This window comes from Salvelinus fontinalis, chromosome 14 (assembly GCF_029448725.1).
Source record: "Salvelinus fontinalis isolate EN_2023a chromosome 14, ASM2944872v1, whole genome shotgun sequence".
Lineage (NCBI taxonomy): Eukaryota > Metazoa > Chordata > Actinopteri > Salmoniformes > Salmonidae > Salvelinus > Salvelinus fontinalis.
In genome coordinates this window covers 14,349,403-14,356,360 of record NC_074678.1, presented here as the reverse complement: position 1 = coordinate 14,356,360, position 6,958 = coordinate 14,349,403, and positions in this window count along the sequence as shown.

The following is a 6,958-nucleotide window of genomic DNA, read 5'->3' as shown; positions in this document are numbered from 1 at the left end:
GCCAGGGTCTGTTGCGATGGATGGGAAGAGAGCAAATCAACAGAGGAAAGACCCGTAACAAAACAATCACGGTCTAATTTTACAATTTGCATTCGCGCAACTCTCTCGCACACAAAACAAACGAAATAACTCGTGGCGTGGTTTTATTCCAGGAGGCGGTGTCTTTAAATGCAAAATAACCAATGACATAACACTTACATTAATTGACGTTGATTTTTACGAATCAAAATATGATATTTCTCTAACTGACAAGTTAAACTGTCCAATTGTGAATCCCATGGGCGATTGCAAAATTGTGGAATTACAGTTGCCCATAGCAACGGTTTCCACTATAAACAATTAACTGTAACTAAATGTAATCTCAAATGTAATCTACGTAATCCCAAAAGTAATTATTTCGACGACCTTGACCTTAAACAAACACTAGTAATTCTGCATACGACAACAAAGGATAAATGCCCACCTTTCTGTTAAAAATAGCTATACATTGATGAAGTGTAGTCACTTTTGAGGACACAAACTCAAGTACACAGTACAAATATGATAAAATTATGAAAATATGAAATATTTTACAGCATATGATGTATTTCCTATTCAACAAAACTGTATGAATAAGGGTTGAAATGACTGAGAATTTGATTATACTGTATTTAGAAAGCTATAAAACTACTAACTATAAGATTTCACCTCCCTTATAACTGTAAAATACGTATCTGTATGTTTAGTGTTAGAGTAAATGTGCATATTTTCTAAAGGTGTCTCTTGATAAAAACGTCTGCTCCCATTGCTGTGATGCTCTATTTTAGGGTGTGTTCTTAAATTCAATCTGTCGATTTCAGAGCACTCTCATCTGAGTGTGGCAAAGCGCAGAACAACTGATGAATTTACTAACACGCTGATCAGACCGGACACGTCGCGTGCGTGAGCGTCGCAAAATACATTTTGAAATCTGTTTATTCAATTATTGCAACCACACTGCTCGAGCACGCCAACGAGCGTCTGCGATGCCAAGGGCTAAAATAGAAGTCATTCCTATTTCTGACGCAGATCGCGCTGAAAGTCCTGCCTCTCCCATCTCCTCATTGGTTTATAGAAGCAGGTACCCACGTGCCATCCCCTCATTGGTTTATAGGAGCAGGTACCCACGTGCCATCTCCTCATTGGTTAAACCCACGTGGGTGATTGAAAGACTAACTGTTTTGCCGGTTGTCATGGTAATACTATGAAAGTTTAGACGCATCACCATATAAGTTCAACGATGAAAAGGCCTGGAAGGAGGAGAGATGACTAGAAACGATTCGGTTGGACGTTTTATGTGTAGATTAATTTGTCGGAGTAGAGGACCTTGTGCAGTTCAGGTAAAATAACTCAATGTTTATATCCCAGGACAAATTAGCTAGCAAGTGCAAGCTAACTAGCTAAATTACCATACATGTTTAATGCTTTTCGACCTGTCCCCAAGTTAATATCATTGGTTCAGAGTTTGTTTTGATATTTTAACCTGCGTGTCGTGATCGGTGTAGGGGGACAAAATACATTTATGCACGATAGCGCATGCGTGCAGCCGGTTTGGGTTCCTTGTAAAAGCCGTTGGGGGATTGGGTTCTAAGCTAATTTATTAGATTTTTAAAAAATGGTCATCCCATGGATCATTTAGCTAATTGATTTGGAATTTGACCCCTTTAGGTATTTTATGTAAAAAATGATTTGATATAATATTGAATTTGGCCTTTACTACTTTAGCACATAGAAACGCTTTGAATAACATATTTATAAAGACAGGTCTTGAAGTGTCTGTCCTATATGTAGGAGATATTGTCACGGTCGTCTTGAGGTGAATGAATGGACCAAGGCGCAGCGTGATATGAATACATCTTCTTTTATTTTACGACGAAGATGAAACACTTATACAAAACAACAGTGAAGCTACAAACGAAAGTGTGCACACACAAGCTACTTACATTCAACATAGACAATTCCCCACAAACAGCTAAAGCCTATGGTTGCCTTAAATATGGCTCCCAATCAGAGACAACAATAACCAGCTGTCTCTAATTGAGACCCAATTCAGGCAACCATAGACTTTCCTAGATACCTACACTCAACCATAGACACAGCTAGACTTCTATACTAAACATAAACCCAACTACTCTAATAAACCCCCTAAACCTTACAACCACCCTAGACACTACAAAAAAACACATACATTCCCCATGTCACACCCTGACCTAACTAAAATAATTAAGAAAACAAAGAATACTAAGGCCAGGGCGTGACAGATATAATATTTTGTTTTTTTGGCCACATATTTAACCCCTTATTTTTGTTGCCACTAAACGACCTCCATACTTCCATTTGTTTTTATGGGTTACCTTCAGATGAGCCCAGTGACACTTGTGGAGGTCATAGAGCAAACTGTTTTTGTGAGAAGACCAATTTTTGGGATGTCTCATGGTCTGACAAACACCGATGTAGCTCTACCACCATAGATGGACGCACGAGTGCGTCAATAGACTCTTATTAAGAATTAAAATGTATGAATTATTTTAGATTAATGGCTATAAATCGATCTCTGCTATAGTGATGAAACTACTCTCTCTTGCTGCGCTACGATGTAAGGATTGCAGGCATGTGCTTTGTCAGTGACTGTGATGTAGGGTTCAGGCAAATCCCAGCTTCAAGTGGTTTCAGAATTCACATCCTACATTACACATATATAGTGTCTGTGGGAACCTGGGCTATCCGTCAATGCAAGCCATTTCGATCTACGGTGTCCACAGATCGATTTATACATGAAAATGTTGGTCGGTACCAGAACCACGCAGGTCCCCTAAACTTGACATCTATATAACAAAGCCACAAAGTCAAAATTTGCTATATCATAAAATGATGAAAACAAAAATGTAAGGTTAGGGTTAGGCATAAGTTTAGCAGTGTGGTTAAGGTCAGGGTTAACGTAGGGGTTCAGCTTAAAATTACATGGTTTATGACATTATCTCTGTGTTAACTAGTGATGACCCACAGCAACACCAAGACCAAGGCATCGAAAGGAAACCCCTGGGTGGGCTGTCACTAGTTAACACAGCCACAGAGTCCAAATTGGCTATTATAGTAAAAATGTATGAAAACTAAAATTCTCCTTTTTAAAGAGAGGCGGGGTTTAGCCATAATTATGACTTTGTGGCTATGGTAACTAGTGACAACCCCTTGGTTGGGAAGCACACTCATAATGATAGAACACACAGAATGGAACCAGCAGAATCCAAAATCCATCGGATGTATAGTAGCCATAACCAGCAATATAGTAGCCATAACTAGGAAAACCAAAGTTTCAAAGGCTGGGCCTAATATAGTGTATAAGAGGTCATAAAATAAGTTTTGTAGTGATTCCTATGTTGTTGATGTAAAGTATATTTGTTGGCCTGTAGAGTGTAATGAGAAGCAGCCAGACGCTGCACTTGACATTAATGAAATTGCTAATTACAGTTACTAATAAAAATACACTCATTAAGAAAATGACTGTAAAAACTGTTAAATGAGGAATTAAATGTTGATGATGAATTAAAAAATGGTTTGGTTGAGAGGGATGATGCAAAAGGAATGGCAAATAAGTCTGGCTGCACAACTGATTGGCAAACATTGTGCAAATTGAGAAATAATGTGACTAATCTGAATTAAAAAAAGAAGAAACTATACTATGAAACAAAGATAAATGTCATAAAGAAGGATAGTAAAACACTTTGGAGCACCTTAATTGAAATTTGGGGCAAAAAGGCAAACTCAGCTCCATTATTCATTGAATCAGATGGTTCATTCATCACAAAACCCACTGATATTGCCAATCACTTTAATCATTTATTCATTGGCAAGATTAGCACATTTATGCATGACATGCCAACAACAAACGCTGACACTACACATCCAAGTATAGCTGATCAAATTATGAAAGACAAGCACTGTAATTTTGAATTCCGTAAAGTGAGTGTGGAAGAAGTGAAAAAATGATTGTTGTCTATCAACAATGACAAGCCACCGGGGTCTGACAACTTGGATGGAAAATGACTGAGGATAATAGAGGACGGTATTGCCACTCCTATTTGCCATGTTTTCAATCTAAGCCTACTAAAGAGTGTGCAAGGTCTCCTCTCCTTGTCTGTCAAATCAACCAGTGTGTTTTCCCATTAAATTCCCTGAGTACCCTAGCCCTTCAGTTGGCTCTGATTGATTCAGGAGCTGCCGAGAATCTCTTAGACAGCGCACTGGCCACTGCATTACGCATTCCTTTGGTTCCCCTACAGTCACCCATTCCAGTTCGAGCCCCGGATAATCGTCCAATAGGGACAGGGCTCGTACATCACATTACTCTTCCTGTTTCTTTGCTGACCCATGACACTCATTCAGAACAGATCACTTTCTTGATTATAGACACCCCCACGCACCCCATTGTTTTAGGTCTCCCCTGGTTGAGTTTGTATAACCCGGTTATTTCCTGGTCTGAGAGGAGACTGCTGGGTTGGTCGCAGGAGTGTCAGGGGAGGTGTCTCGTGGTGTATGTCAACACCACTACGGTGTAAAGTCCGGACTGTGCTTCTCAAGTGGATTTACCACAGGAGTACCAGGATCTGCTCTGGGGTTTTTTAAAGACCCAGGCTACACGCCTGCCTCCCCATCGCCCCTGGGACTGTTCCATTGACCTGTTGTCTGACCCAGCCCTCCTGAGAGGACATGTCTATCCCCTCTCCTATGCAGAGACTGAGGCCATGGAGACCTATGTAAAGGAGAGTCTCCAGCAGAGTTTTATCCGCCCCTCTAAATCACCAGCCTCCTCAAGCTTCTTTTTTGTCAAAAAGAATGATGAGGGACTGCGCTCCTACATTGATTATCGAACACTGAACAAGGCCACCGTCAAGTTCAGCTATCCTTTAACCCCTCATCCCAACCATCATCGAACAAATGTGAGTATTACGAGTATCTCGTAATGCCATTTGGCCTGTCTAATGCTCCTTCAGTATTCCAGGCCTTCATCAACGAAGTGTTTCGGGACATGCTGGGACGGGGCGTAGTGATCTATATAGACAACATTTTGATCCATTTTGCTGACCGCGTCCAGCATGTCTCATTAGTCAGGTCTGTGCTGAGAAGACTGTTGGAGTATGATCTATATACAGTATATGTTAAACAGGGGAAATGTTTGTTTTTCCAGCGGTCCGTGTCCTTTTTGGGCTATCTCATCTCCACGGAGGGACTGGAGATGGAGGAGCAACGCGTCAGTGCAGTCAGGTCATGGCCCATCCCCAACTCCGTCAAAGCAGTCCAGCGATTCGCCAATTATTTCAGGAGTTTCATCCGGGGCTTCAGCACGGTGGTCGCGCCTCTTACCTCCCTGCTGAGAGGAGGTCCCCAGCGGCTTCGTTAGACGGTGGCGGCTGAGAGGGCGTTCGAGACGCTGAAGGCACGTTTCACCACTGCTCCCTTGTTGGCACATCCCGACCCCTCACTCCCCTTCATCGTCAAGGTGTATGACTCCGAGGTAGGATTCGGGGCAGTGCTGTCCCAGCGTACCGGAACCCCTTCAAAGCTGCGGCCCTGCGCTTTCTTCTCTAAGCAGCTGAGCCCCGCCCAGAAGAACTACGAGATAGGGGACCAGGAACTCTTGGCGGTCAAGAAGGCTCTGAAGGCATGAAGGCACTAACTGTCACGGATCCCCCTGGTACTGCTGCTCATTCTGTTCACCAGTTCTGGAGGTCTACGTCACCTGTCACGCCCTGGCCTTAGTATTATTGGTTTTCTTTATTATTTTAGTTAGGTCAGGGTGTGACATGGGGAATGTTTATGTTTTGTTGGTTTTGGGTGTTTATTTGGTAAAGGGGTTATGGGGTGTAGTAGATGGTTTTGTGTTGAGTGTATATGTCTAGCGTTGTCTATGTTGGTTAGTTATCTAGGAGAGTCTATGGTTACCTGAATGAGTTCCCAATTAGAGACAGCTGATTTCGGTTGTCTCTGATTGGGAGCCTTATTTAGGGTAGCCATAGGCTCTCATTGGTTGTGGGTAATTGTCTATGTAAGAACGTTAGTAGCCTGTATGTTTGTGCACAACGTTTGTAGCTTCACGGTCGTTTTGTTGTTTTGTTAAAGTGTTTTTGTGTCGTGTTCATCTTCGTGTTAAAATAAAAGAAGATGGCTTATTTTCCAACTGCTGCATTTTGGTCCGTAAATCCCCCACACGATCGTGACATCACCGGCTTTCTAGGCTTCACTGAACGGATTCATTATCATCAACCTGGACTGTCTTGTCTGATTACACACACCTGGTTCCCATTTCCCCTGATTAGAATGTTATATATGTGCCCTCTGTTCCCTCTGTCTTTGCCGGTTATTGTTCCCATGTCTGTTGGTGGTGTGAGTATTTATGTGTTGGTGCAGCTGTTATGCTGCGTGCTTTATAAACTCAGCAAAGGACCCTGTCTTTCAAAGATAATTCGTAAAAATCCAAATAACTTCACAGATCTTCATTGTAAAGGGCTTAAACACTGTTTCCCATGCTTGTTATATGCACCATAAATAATTAATGAACATGCTCCTGTGGAATGGTCGTTAAGACACTAACAGCTTACAGACGGTAGGCAATTAAGGTCACAGTTATGAAAACGTAGGATACTAAAAGAGGCCTTTCTACTGACTCTGAAAAACACCAAAATAAAGATGCCCAGGGTCCCTGCTCATCTGTATGAACGTGCCTTAGGCATGCTGCAAGGAGGCAAGAGGACTGCAGATGTGGCCAGGGCAATAAATTACAATGTCCGTACTGTGAGACGCATAAGACAGCGCTGAGATGCATAAGACAGCGCCCTCTTTACAATCCCCAAGTCAAGAACAGACTGTGGGAGGCACATAGTACTACACTATCTTGCCATGGCAAGATGGAACTCTATTCCACATCAGGTAACTGGTGCAAGCT